The 13,340-nt window shown below is 46.7% G+C and overlaps 1 protein-coding gene across 1 annotated transcript in view; it reads left to right on the top strand.

The window, feature by feature from the left end:
- Positions 1-13,340, top strand: part of LOC139543012 (kelch domain-containing protein 8B-like) — a 168,771-nt gene that overhangs the window by 81,531 nt on the left and 73,900 nt on the right. The gene's annotated exons all lie outside the window — the stretch shown is intronic.

Raw genomic sequence — 13,340 nt, 5'->3', positions numbered from 1 at the left:
GATACATGGAAATAACACATTTTTGCATGGACAATGGCATTGAAGGCTTCCAGACATTTTACAGTAGTCAACTGGGTATGGATTCCTATGGGGTTGGGAGCGATCAGCCAATGATCAGAGCATTGTCTTCTTCTTCAAATTGGTTTGCCTAGTTTGTAAATGGCTTCAAGCTATGTGACTGCCATCTTTTTTTATTTTTTATTTTATTTTACCGTTATTTTACCAGGTAAGTTGACTGAGAACACGTTCTCATTTGCAGCAACGACCTGGGGAATAGTTACAGGGGAGAGGAGGGGGATGAATGAGCCAATTATAAACTGGGGATTATTAGGTGACCATGATGGTTTGAGGGCCAGATTGGGAATTTAGCCAGGACACCGGGGTTAACACCCCTACTCTTACGATAAGTGCCATGGGATCTTTAATGACCTCAGAGAGTCAGGACACCCGTTTAACGTCCCATCCGAAAGACGGCACCCTACACAGGGCAGTGTCCCCAATCACTGCCCTGGGGCATTGGGATATTTTTCAGACCAGAGGAAAGAGTGCCTCCTACTGGCCCTCCAACACCACTTCCAGCAGCATCTGGTCTCCCATCCAGGGACTGACCAGGACCGACCCTGCTTAGCTTCAGAAGCAAGCCAACAGTGGTATGCAGGGTGGCCACAATAAATGAATGACACTAAATTTGATTCAAGACTCCAGCACTGAAGGTGGCAGTAATTCATCAATATTAGCCTTACACTTTTTTCAAAAATCTAAAGAAGGAAAACATTGACTACTTTGAAACGGAGATGGCTGCCGATGCTGTCACAGACGCCATAATGGTACAACGTTGCGATCTCTATACATCTCCATGGGACCACCCTGCCTGGCTGTGTGACTACAGGGACCATCCTGCCTCGCTGTGTGGCTACAGGGACCATCCTGCCTGGCTGTGTGACTACAGGGACCACCCTGCCTGGCTGTGTGGCTACAGGGACCACCCTGCCTGGCTGTGTGGCTACAGGGACCACCCTGCCTGGCTGTGTGACTACAGGGACCACCCTGCCTGGCTGTGTGGCTACAGGGACCACCCTGCCTGGCTGTGTGGCTACAGGAACCATCCTACCTGGCTGTGTGACTAAAGGGACAATCCTGCCTGGCTGTGTGACTACAGGGACCATCCTGCCTGGCTGTGTGGCTACAGGGACCATCCTGCCTGGCTGTGTGACTACAGGGACCACCCTGCCTGGCTGTGTGACTACAGGGACCACCCTGCCTGGCTGTGTGGCTACAGGGACCATCCTGCCTGGCTGTGTGACTACAGGGACCACCCTGCCTGGCTGTGTGACTACAGGGACCACCCTGCCTGGCTGTGTGGCTACAGGGACCATCCTGCCAGGCTGTGTGGCTACAGGGACCATCCTGCCTGGCTGTGTGACTACAGGGACCACCCTGCCTGGCTGTGTGACTACAGGGACCACCCTGCCTGGCTGTGTGACTACAGGGACCACCCTGCCTGGCTGTGTGACTACAGGGACCACCCTGCCTGGCTGTGTGACTACAGGAACCACCCTGCCTGGCTGTGTGACTACAGGGACCACCCTGCCTGGCTGTGTGACTACAAGGACCACCCTGCCTGGCTGTGTGACTACAGGGACCACCCTGCCTGGCTGTGTGACTACAGGAACCACCCTGCCTGGCTGTGTGACTACAGGGACCACCCTGCCTGGCTTTGTGACTACAGGGACCACCCTGCCTGGCTGTGTGACTACAGGGACCACCCTGCCTGGCTGTGTGACTACAGGGACCACCCTGCCTGGCTGTGTGACTACAGGGACCACCCTGCCTGGCTGTGTGACTACAGGGACCACCCTGCCTGGCTGTGTGACTACAGGAACCACCCTGCCTAGCTGTGTGACTACAGGGACCACCCTGCCTGGCTGTGTGACTACAAGGACCACCCTGCCTGGCTGTGTGACTACAGGGACCACCCTGCCTGGCTGTGTGACTACAGGAACCACCCTGCCTGGCTGTGTGACTACAGGGACCACCCTGCCTGGCTTTGTGACTACAGGGACCACCCTGCCTGGCTGTGTGACTATAGGGACCACCCTGCCTGGCTGTGTGACTACAGGGACCACCCTGCCTGGCTGTGTGACTACAGGGACCACCCTGCCTGGCTGTGTGGCTACAGGAACCACCCTGCCTGGCTGTGTGACTACCAGATTTAACTACAGGGAGAGCCGCTTTCCACAAATTCTTATCTTTCCTCCCCTAGTTAGTGACCCCACTCTCACAAGTACACCTTCAAAATGTAATGTGATTTGTGAACCAATGAACAGCTATCTTGCTAGCTTAAATAGTAAATGTGAATGTAATTACATAGACTTAACAGTGTGATCTGTAATGAGATGAATGGGTTGAGTGAAGTCCCAGAGGCACCATACAGTGCAGTACCAGCCAGCCAGTCATTACATATGACAATCATTTACAAGTAGAGCTTCTCACGTTTCACAGCAGCTGCTGAGGAAATACAGTAGCTGTATTAGCGCTCTGCTGATCCAAGACTAACGTAATTAACAGTTGGTGTGTGTGTGTGTGTGTGTGTGTGTGTGGGTACGTACGTGTGTTATGTGTCTCGAGAATATGGATGAGTCCACACTGTAGCCTATAGCATCTGGTGGTATTTTGCCTGTGTGTGGCATCAGGTGTGTGTTTCTGTCTTTTCCTCTCCATCCCCCTGTCCACCTCCCTCCTCACCGTCTTCTCTAATTCTCTTTCTTCTTCCCCCCTCTCATTGTGTTCTCTAATTCTCTTTCTTCTTCCCCCCTCTCATTGTGTTCTCTAATTTCCTCTCTCCTTCCCCATCTCACCATCTTCTCTAATTTCCTCTCTCCTTCCCCCCTCTCATTGTGTTCTCTAATTTCCTCTCTCCTTCCCCCCTCTCATTGTGTTCTCTAATTTCCTCTCTCCTTCCCCCCCTCTCACCATCTTCTCTAATTTCCTCTCTCCATCCCCCTCTCATTGTGTTCTCTAATTTCCTCTCTCCTTCCCCCCTCTCATTGTGTTCTCTAATTTCCTCTCTCCTTCCCCCCTCTCACCATCTTCTCTAATTTCCTCTCTCCTTCCCCATCTCACCATCTTCTCTAATTTCCTCTCTCCTTCCCCCCTCTCATTGTGTTCTCTAATTTCCTCTCTCCTTCCCCCCTCTCATTGTGTTCTCTAATTTCCTCTCTCCTTCCCCCCTCTCACCGTCTTCTCCAATTCCCTCTCTCCTTCCCCCTCTCATTGTGTTCTCTAATTTCCTCTCTCCTTCCCCCCTCTCATTGTCTTCTCCAATTCCCTCTCTCCTTCCCCATCTCACCATCTTCTCTAATTCTCCCTCTCTCATTTCCCCCCTCATCATCTTCTCTAATTCCCTCTCTCCTTCCTCCTCTCACCGTCTTCTCCAATTCCCTCTCTCCTTCCCCCTCTCATTGTCACGCCCTGACCATAGTTTGCTTTGTATGTTTTATGTTTTGTTTGGTCAGGGTGTGATCTGAGTGGGCATTCTATGTTGTATGTCTGGTTTGTCTATTTCTATGTGTTTGGCCTGATATGGTTCTCAATCAGAGACAGGTGTTTTGCATTGTCTCTGATTGGGAACCATATTTAGGTAGCCTGTTTTGTATTGTGGGGTGTGGGTTATTGTCTATATGTTAGTTGCTTGTGTCTGCACTGTTTATATATAGCGTCACGTTCGTTTGTTGTTTTGTAAGTTTGTCAAGTGTTCTTCGTTTCTTCTTTAATAAATATAAGAATGTATTCACTTCACGCTGCGCCTTGGTCCTCCTCTCTTCCACATTACGACGATCGTGACACTCATTGTGTTCTCTAATTTCCTCTCTCCTTCCCCCCCTCATCGTCTTCTCCAATTCCCTCTCTCCTTCCCACCTCTCACCATCTTCTCTAATTCCTTCTCTCCTTCCCCCCTCTCATCGTCTTCTCTAATTCTCTCTCTCCTTCCCCCTCTTACCATCTTCTCTAATTCCTTCTCACTTTAGCTCTTTGCAATAAAAATAAAAAGCACCATGTCCTTCGAGTCCCCAAAAGCACTCAAGGAGACAAAATACCTCAAATTGGCTACATGCCACTCATCTGGCTGCTGCTCAGTTCAGTTGAAAGCAAAGCCAGAGACGTTCCTCTTCTTTCTTTGTTTCTTTGTTTCTTTCTCTGTCTGTCTGTCTGTCTGTCTGTCTGTCTGTCTGTCTGTCTGTCTGTCTGGCTGGCTGGCTGGCTGGCCTGCTGTCTGGCTGGCTGGCTGGCTGGCTGGCTGGCTGGCTGGGATTAGGAGCATAGCATTCCTTGGAGACAAAGCACCTGCAGATTCACTCAGCTTTCAGAAAGAAAGAACATGCCGGCTGCCCCCCAAAATGATTTCACCTCAAACCATTAATTTTCTTTTGTAGAAATCTCTTTCAATTGTTCTTTCTCCTGTGAGATGAATCAAAAGGAGATGTCTGTGGTTGGTAACTTTCCTCAGTAAATGTGTTTGCTTTGTCTGTCATCTGTAATGCATGTCTGGCTCTACCTGGTCAGGGTGTAGACCAGTTTTAGAGGGATGAATGGGTGGGTATAGAGAGAGAGATTGTGGCATTACAATTTATAGAGGGATGGATGCAGCAGGAAGCAGCAGGAAGCAGCAGGAAGCAGCAGGATGAAGCAGGAAGCGGCAGGATGCGGCAGGAAGCGGCAGGAAGCAGCAGGATGATGCAGGAAGCAGCATGGTTTAAGCAGGAAGCAGCAGGATGCAGTAGGAAGCAGCAGGATGCAGTAGGAAGCAGCAGGATGGAGCAGGAAGCAGCAGGATGAGGCAGGAAGCAGCAGGATGCGGCAGGAAGCAGCAGGATGCAGTAGGAAGCAGCAGGAAGCAGCAGGATGCGGTAGGAAGCAGCAGGATGCGGTAGGAAGCAGCAGGATGCGGTAGGAAGCAGCAGGATGCGGCAGGAAGCAGCAAGATGCAGTAGGAAGCAGCAGGATGCAGTAGGAAGCAGCAGGATGCAGTAGGAAGCAGCAGGATGCAGTAGGAAGCAGCAGGAAGCAGCAGGATGAAGCAGGAAGCAGCAGGATGCGGCAGGAAGCAGCAGGATGAAGTAGGAAGCAGTAGAAAGCAACGGGATGTAATGTGTTTTCTTCTTTCTCCTCGGTGAATCCCTGCCGTCTGTCTCGTTCCGCTCCATCTGAGTTATGTTACCTCGTGTTTACTTTGGGCACCAGCCCCCATATTTAACACACGGCTGCCTGCCTGTGGAACGCTGGATCCTGGATCTGGCTAAAGCTGGGGAGCTGATGGGAGATGATTGGTGAAAACAGGAGGAGGGGGGGGGGGTAAATTGATAAATTGATCTCTCATGGTCTTCTATGTTTATACTGTATCTCTATGTACACTACAGTGATGTCTGTCAGGTGTTTGTGGAGGGGATGACCGAAGGCCATAGTACAGTGATTGTTACTTTGTGGGATGACAAACAGCCAGATCGCTCGCTTGCATACACACACACACACACACACACACACACACACACACACACACACACACACACACACACACACAGAGCGCATGTAGCTGTCATTGATTGTACAACATATGTTTCTATCTGCTCAGCCATGCGTGTGTACGTGCACCTGTGCTTTCAAGTGTATTCAGCACGTATGTTTTTATTTGTGTATCCATAAATGGGTGCATGTGTATTAGTGTTGTTGGTCCACTGCTGTAGTCTCTACTGTGTATTGGTGTTGTTGGTCCACTGCTGTAGTCTCTACTGTGTATTGGTGTTGTTGGTCCCCTGCTGTAGTCTCTACTGTGTATTGGTGTTGTTGGTCCACTGCTGTAGTCTCTACTGTGTATTGGTGTTGTTGGTCCACTGCTGTAGTCTCTACTGTGTATTAGTGTTGTTGGTCTACTGCTGTAGTCTCTACTGTGTGTTAGTGTTGTTGGTCCCCTGCTGTAGTCTCTACTGTGTATTAGTGTTGTTGGTCCCCTGCTGTAGTCTCTACTGTGTATTGGTGTTGTTGGTCCACTGCTGTAGTCTCTACTGTGTATTGGTGTTGTTGGTCCACTGCTGTAGTCTCTACTGTGTATTAGTGTTGTTGGTCTACTGCTGTAGTCTCTACTGTGTGTTAGTGTTGTTGGTCCCCTGCTGTAGTCTCTACTGTGTGTTAGTGTTGTTGGTCCCCTGCTGTAGTCTCTACTGTGTATTAGTGTTGTTGGTCCCCTGCTGTAGTCTCTACTGTGTATTAGTGTTGTTGGTCCCCTGCTGTAGTCTCTACTATGTATTAGTGTTGTTGGTCCACTGCTGTAGTCTCTACTGTGTATTGGTGTTGTTGGTCCACTGCTGTAGTCTCTACTGTGTATTGGTGTTGTTGGCCCACTCTACTGCTGTAGTCTCTACTGTGTATTAGTGTTGTTGGTCCACTGCTGTAGTCTCTACTGTGTATTGGTGTTGTTGGTCCACTCTACTGCTGTAGTCTCTACTGTGTATTAGTGTTGTTGGTCCACTGCTGTAGTCTCTACTGTGTATTAGTGTTGTTGGTCCACTGCTGTAGTCTCTACTGTGTTTTGGTGTTGTTGGTCCACTCTACTGCTGTAGTCTCTACTGTGTATTGGTGTTGTTGGTCCACTGCTGTAGTCTCTACTGTGTATTAGTGTTGTTGGTCCACTGCTGTAGTCTCTACTGTGTATTGGTGTTGTTGGTCCCCTGCTGTAGTCTCTACTGTGTATTGGTGTTGTTGGTCCACTGCTGTAGTCTCTACTGTGTATTAGTGTTGTTGGTCCCCTGCTGTAGTCTCTACTGTGTATTAGTGTTGTTGGTCCCCTGCTGTAGTCTCTACTGTGTATTAGTGTTGTTGGTCCACTGCTGTAGTCTCTACTGTGTATTAGTGTTGTTGGTCCCCTGCTGTAGTCTCTACTGTGTATTAGTGTTGTTGGTCCACTGCTGTAGTCTCTACTGTGTATTAGTGTTGCTGGTCCACTGCTGTAGTCTCTACTGTGTATTAGTGTTGTTGGTCCCCTGCAGTAGTCTCTACTGTGTATTAGTGTTGTTGGTCCCCTGCAGTAGTCTCTACTGTGTATTGGTGTTGTTGGCCCACTCTACTGCTGTAGTCTCTACTGTGTATTGGTGGTGTTGGTCCACTGCTGTAGTCCCTACTGTGTATTAGTGTTGTTGGTCCCCTGCTGTAGTCTCCACTGTGTATTGGTGTTGTTGGTCCCCTGCTGTAGTCTCTACTGTGTATTGGTGTTGTTGGCCCACTGCTGTAGTCTCTACTGTGTATTGGTGTTGTTGGTCCCCTGCTGTAGTCTCTACTGTGTATTGGTGTTGTTGGTCCACAGCTGTAGTCTCTACTGTGTATTAGTGTTGTTGGTCCACTGCTGTAGTCTCTACTGTGTATTGGTGTTGTTGGTCCCCTGCTGTAGTCTCTACTGTGTATTGGTGTTGTTGGTCCACTGCTGTAGTCTCTACTGTGTATTAGTGTTGTTGGTCCCCTGCTGTAGTCTCTACTGTGTATTAGTGTTGTTGGTCCACTGCTGTAGTCTCTACTGTGTATTGGTGTTGTTGGTCCCCTGCTGTAGTCTCTACTGTGTATTGGTGTTGTTGGTCCACTGTTGTAGTCTCTACTGTGTATTAGTGTTGTTGGTCCCCTGCTGTAGTCTCTACTGTGTATTGGTGTTGTTGGTCCCTTGCTGTAGTCTCTACTGTGTATTGGTGTTGTTGGTCCCCTGCTGTAGTCTCTACTGTGTATTGGTGTTGTTGGTCCCCTGCTGTAGTCTCTACTGTGTATTGGTGTTGTTGGTCCCCTGCTGTAGTCTCTACTGTGTATTAGTGTTGTTGGTCCCCTGCTGTAGTCTCTACTGTGTATTAGTGTTGTTGGTCCACTGCTGTAGTCTCTACTGTGTATTAGTGTTGTTGGTCCACTCTACTGCTGTAGTCTCTACTGTGTATTAGTGTTGTTGGTCCCCTGCTGTAGTCTCTACTGTGTATTAGTGTTGTTGGTCCACTGCTGTAGTCTCTACTGTGTATTAGTGTTGTTGGTCCACTCTACTGCTGTAGTCTCTACTGTGTATTAGTGTTGTTGGTCCACTCTACTGCTGTAGTCTCTACTGTGTATTAGCGTTGTTGGTCCACTCTACTGCTGTAGTCTCTACTGTGTATTAGTGTTGTTGGTCCCCTGCTGTAGTCTCTACTGTGTATTGGTGTTGTTGGTCCCCTGCTGTAGTCTCTACTGTGTATTAGTGTTGTTGGCTCCCCTGCTGTAGTCTCTACTGTGTATTAGTGTTGCTGGTCCACTGCTGTAGTCTCTACTGTGTATTAGTGTTGCTGGTCCACTGCTGTAGTCTCTACTGTGTATTAGTGTTGCTGGTCCACTGCTGTAGTCTCTACTGTCTATCATCAGCCTGTCACTCCAGGTTCACGTTCCTACTCTTGTGTTTGACAAACAAGCCCACACAATCTCTCAGCCAGTGTGTCTCTCCAACCCAGCCTTCCCCAGCCCCCCTTCCTGTTTATAACACCTACTGGGTCTCTCTGTGATGCTCTCTCTCTTTCAAAAACACACACACACACACACTTCTCTCAAGCTGTTTGTGTTTCATTTCAGTTTCAGGAGAATCCCATTAAGAGTTCATGTTGAAAGAGAATCCATAACAGAGTGGTGAAGACTAGCAGCACAAGGGCCCTTTTAATGTGAAACAAATAATTTGTAAATTCTAGTTCCTCTGAGGCGGACTGACTAGCACCCCGTTGTTCTATAGAGGTCTCCAAACTGTGTCTCCTTTTCAATCATTCACGATCATTACTGCTTCTAATTGTCATTTTAATTGTTGCTTTATACAGCATTCGATTAGTGTGTTTAACCTGCGGAAGTTTTAAACTAATTTGCTTTGGAAGTATACAATCTTCTGAATGATTAATTAATCCAAGCGTTAGACAGGCTGATTAATAGGTTTAGCTTTACTAAGATGCCTTACCTACCAGGGCGATCACCTATCCATCATAACCTTACAGGAGCAATAACCTGTCCAGCATCTGTGACAGATTATTACATTTATTTTGCTAGGCAAGTCAGTTAAGGACAAACTCTTATTTGCGATGACGGCCAAACCCCGACGACGCTAGGCCAATTGTGCGCCACCCAATGGGACTCCCAATCACGGCCGGATGTGATACAGCCTGGATTCGAACCAGGGACCGTAGTGCACTGAGATGCAGTGCCTCAGACCGCTGCGCCACTCAGGAGCCCAATTATCATCCTATCTGTCTCTCTCCTCCACACTCCTCCACACTCTTCATATAGTTATTACCCACAAGATGGAACATATTACTTTTCATGTCATTAAAAAAAAAATCTGTCTTTAGTAAATCCAAACAAAGTGATTTCTTTAAGCTCCCTTGTTCCTGGGAGCCTCTGATTTAATTTCCTTTCAGCTTTCCTCTGACAATGAGGATTATATGAGAGGAGAGGGAGCTGATGTGGGAAAAGGGGAGAGAAAGTAGAGAAAGAGAGTGAGAGAGACTTCAGTCATGGGAGGGAAGACATTCACTATACCCTATCACTGTGATTCATACTTAACAGCAGAGGGACAGAGGACATTCACTATACCTTATCACTGTGATTCATACTTAACAGGAGAGGGACAGAGGACATTCACTATACCTTATCACTGTGATTCATACTTAACAGCAGAGGGACAGAGGACATTCACTATACCTTATCACTGTGATTCATACTTAACAGCAGAGGGACAGAGGACATTCACTATACCCTATCACTGTGATTCATACTTAACAGCAGAGGGACAGAGGACATTCACTATACCTTATCACTGTGATTCATACTTAACAGCAGAGGGACAGAGGACATTCACTATACCTTATCACTGTGATTCATACTTAACAGCAGAGGGACAGAGGACATTCACTATACCCTATCACTGTGATTCATACTTAACAGCAGAGGGACAGAGGACATTCACTATACCTTATCACTGTGATTCATACTTAACAGCAGAGGGACAGAGGCCATTCACTATACCCTATCACTGTGATTCATACTTAACAGGAGAGGGACAGAGGACATTCACTATACCCTATCACTGTGATTCATACTTAACAGCAGAGGGACAGAGGCCATTCACTATACCCTATCACTGTGATTCATACTTAACAGAAGAGGGACAGAGGACATTCACTATACCCTATCGCTGTGATTCATACTTAACAGCAGAGGGACAGAGGACATTCACTATACCATATCACTGTGATTCATACTTAACAGCAGAGGGACAGAGGACATTCACTATACCCTATCGCTGTGATTCATACTTAACAGCAGAGGGACAGAGGACATTCACTATACCCTATCGCTGTGATTCATACTTAACAGCAGAGGGACAGAGGACATTCACTATACCCTATCACTGTGATTCATACTTAACAGCAGAGGGACAGAGGACATTCACTATACCCTATCGCTGTGATTCATACTTAACAGCAGAGGGACAGAGGACATTCACTATACCTTATCACTGTGATTCATACTTAACAGCAGAGGGACAGAGGACATTCACTATACCCTATCACTGTGATTCATACTTAACAGCAGAGGGACAGAGGACATTCACTATACCTTATCACTGTGATTCATACTTAACAGCAGAGGGACAGAAGCCATTCACTATACCCTATCACTGTGATTCATACTTAACAGCAGAGGGACAGAGGACATTCACTATACCCTATCACTGTGATTCATACTTAACAGCAGAGGGACAGAGGACATTCACTATACCCTATCACTGTGATTCATACTTAACAGCAGAGGGACAGAGGACATTCACTATACCCTATCGCTGTGATTCATACTTAACAGCAGAGGGACAGAGGACATTCACTATACCTTATCACTGTGATTCATACTTAACAGCAGAGGGACAGAGGACATTCACTATACCCTATCACTGTGATTCATACTTAACAGCAGAGGGACAGAGGACATTCACTATACCTTATCACTGTGATTCATACTTAACAGCAGAGGGACAGAGGACATTCACTATACCATATCACTGTGATTCATACTTAACAGCAGAGGGACAGAGGACATTCACTATACCCTATCACTGTGATTCATACTTAACAGCAGAGGGACAGAGGACATTCACTATACCCTATCACTGTGATTCATACTTAACAGCAGAGGGACAGAGGACATTCACTATACCATATCACTGTGATTCATACTTAACAGCAGAGGGACAGAGGACATTCACTATACCCTATCACTGTGATTCATACTTAACAGCAGAGGGACAGAGGACATTCACTATACCCTATCGCTGTGATTCATACTTAACAGCATAGGGACAGAGGACATTCACTATACCTTATCACTGTGATTCATACTTAACAGCAGAGGGACAGAGGACATTCACTATACCCTATCGCTGTGATTCATACTTAACAGCATAGGGACAGAGGACATTCACTATACCCTATCACTGTGATTCATACTTAACAGCAGAGGGACAGAGGACATTCACTATACCCTATCACTGTGATTCATACTTAACAGCAGAGGGACAGAGGACATTCACTATACCATATCACTGTGATTCATACTTAACAGCAGAGGGACAGAGGACATTCACTATACCCTATCGCTGTGATTCATACTTAACAGCAGAGGGACAGAGGACATTCACTATACCCTATCGCTGTGATTCATACTTAACAGCATAGGGACAGAGGACATTCACTATACCTTATCACTGTGATTCATACTTAACAGCAGAGGGACAGAGGACATTCACTATACCCTATCACTGTGATTCATACTTAACAGCAGAGGGACAGAGGACATTCACTATACCCTATCACTGTGATTCATACTTAACAGCAGAGGGACAGAGGACATTCACTATACCCTATCACTGTGATTCATACTTAACAGCAGAGGGACAGAGGACATTCACTATACCCTATCACTGTGATTCATACTTAACAGCAGAGGGACAGAGGACATTCACTATACCTTATCACTGTGATTCATACTTAACAGCAGAGGGACAGAGGACATTCACTATACCATATCACTGTGATTCATACTTAACAGCAGAGGGACAGAGGACATTCACTATACCCTATCACTGTGATTCATACTTAACAGCAGAGGGACAGAGGACATTCACTATACCATATCACTGTGATTCATACTTAACAGCAGAGGGACAGAGGACATTCACTATACCCTATCACTGTGATTCATACTTAACAGCAGAGGGACAGAGGACATTCACTATACCCTATCACTGTGATTCATACTTAACAGCAGAGGGACAGAGGACATTCACTATACCCTATCACTGTGATTCATACTTAACAGCAGAGGGACAGAGGACATTCACTATACCATATCACTGTGATTCATACTTAACAGCAGAGGGACAGAGGACATTCACTATACCCTATCACTGTGATTCATACTTAACAGCAGAGGGACAGAGGACATTCACTATACCCTATCACTGTGATTCATACTTAACAGCAGAGGGACAGAGGACATTCACTATACCCTATCACTGTGATTCATACTTAACAGCAGAGGGACAGAGGACATTCACTATACCCTATCGCTGTGATTCATACTTAACAGGAGAGGGACAGAGGACATTCACTATACCCTATCGCTGTGATTCATACTTAACAGCAGAGGGACAGAGGACATTCACTATACCTTATCACTGTGATTCATACTTAACAGCAGAGGGACTGAGGACATTCACTATACCCTATCACTGTGATTCATACTTAACAGCAGAGGGACAGAGGACATTCACTATACCCTATCACTGTGATTCATACTTAACAGCAGAGGGACAGAGGACATTCACTATACCCTATCACTGTGATTCATACTTAACAGCAGAGGGACAGAGGACATTCACTATACCCTATCACTGTGATTCATACTTAACAGCAGAGGGACAGAGGACATTCACTATACCCTATCACTGTGATTCATACTTAACAGCAGAGGGACAGAGGACATTCACTATACCCTATCACTGTGATTCATACTTAACAGCAGAGGGACAGAGGCCATTCACTATACCCTATCACTGTGATTCATACTTAACAGCAGAGGGACAGAGGACATTCACTATACCCTATCACTGTGATTCATACTTAACAGCAGAGGGACAGAGGACATTCACTATACCCTATCACTGTGATTCATACTTAACAGCAGAGGGACAGAGGACATTCACTATACCATATCACTGTGATTCATACTTAACAGCAGAGGGACAGAGGACATTC

Source organism: Salvelinus alpinus, chromosome 17, assembly GCF_045679555.1.
Source record: "Salvelinus alpinus chromosome 17, SLU_Salpinus.1, whole genome shotgun sequence".
NCBI lineage: Eukaryota > Metazoa > Chordata > Actinopteri > Salmoniformes > Salmonidae > Salvelinus > Salvelinus alpinus.
This window is presented reverse-complemented; position numbering and strand designations above follow the sequence as displayed.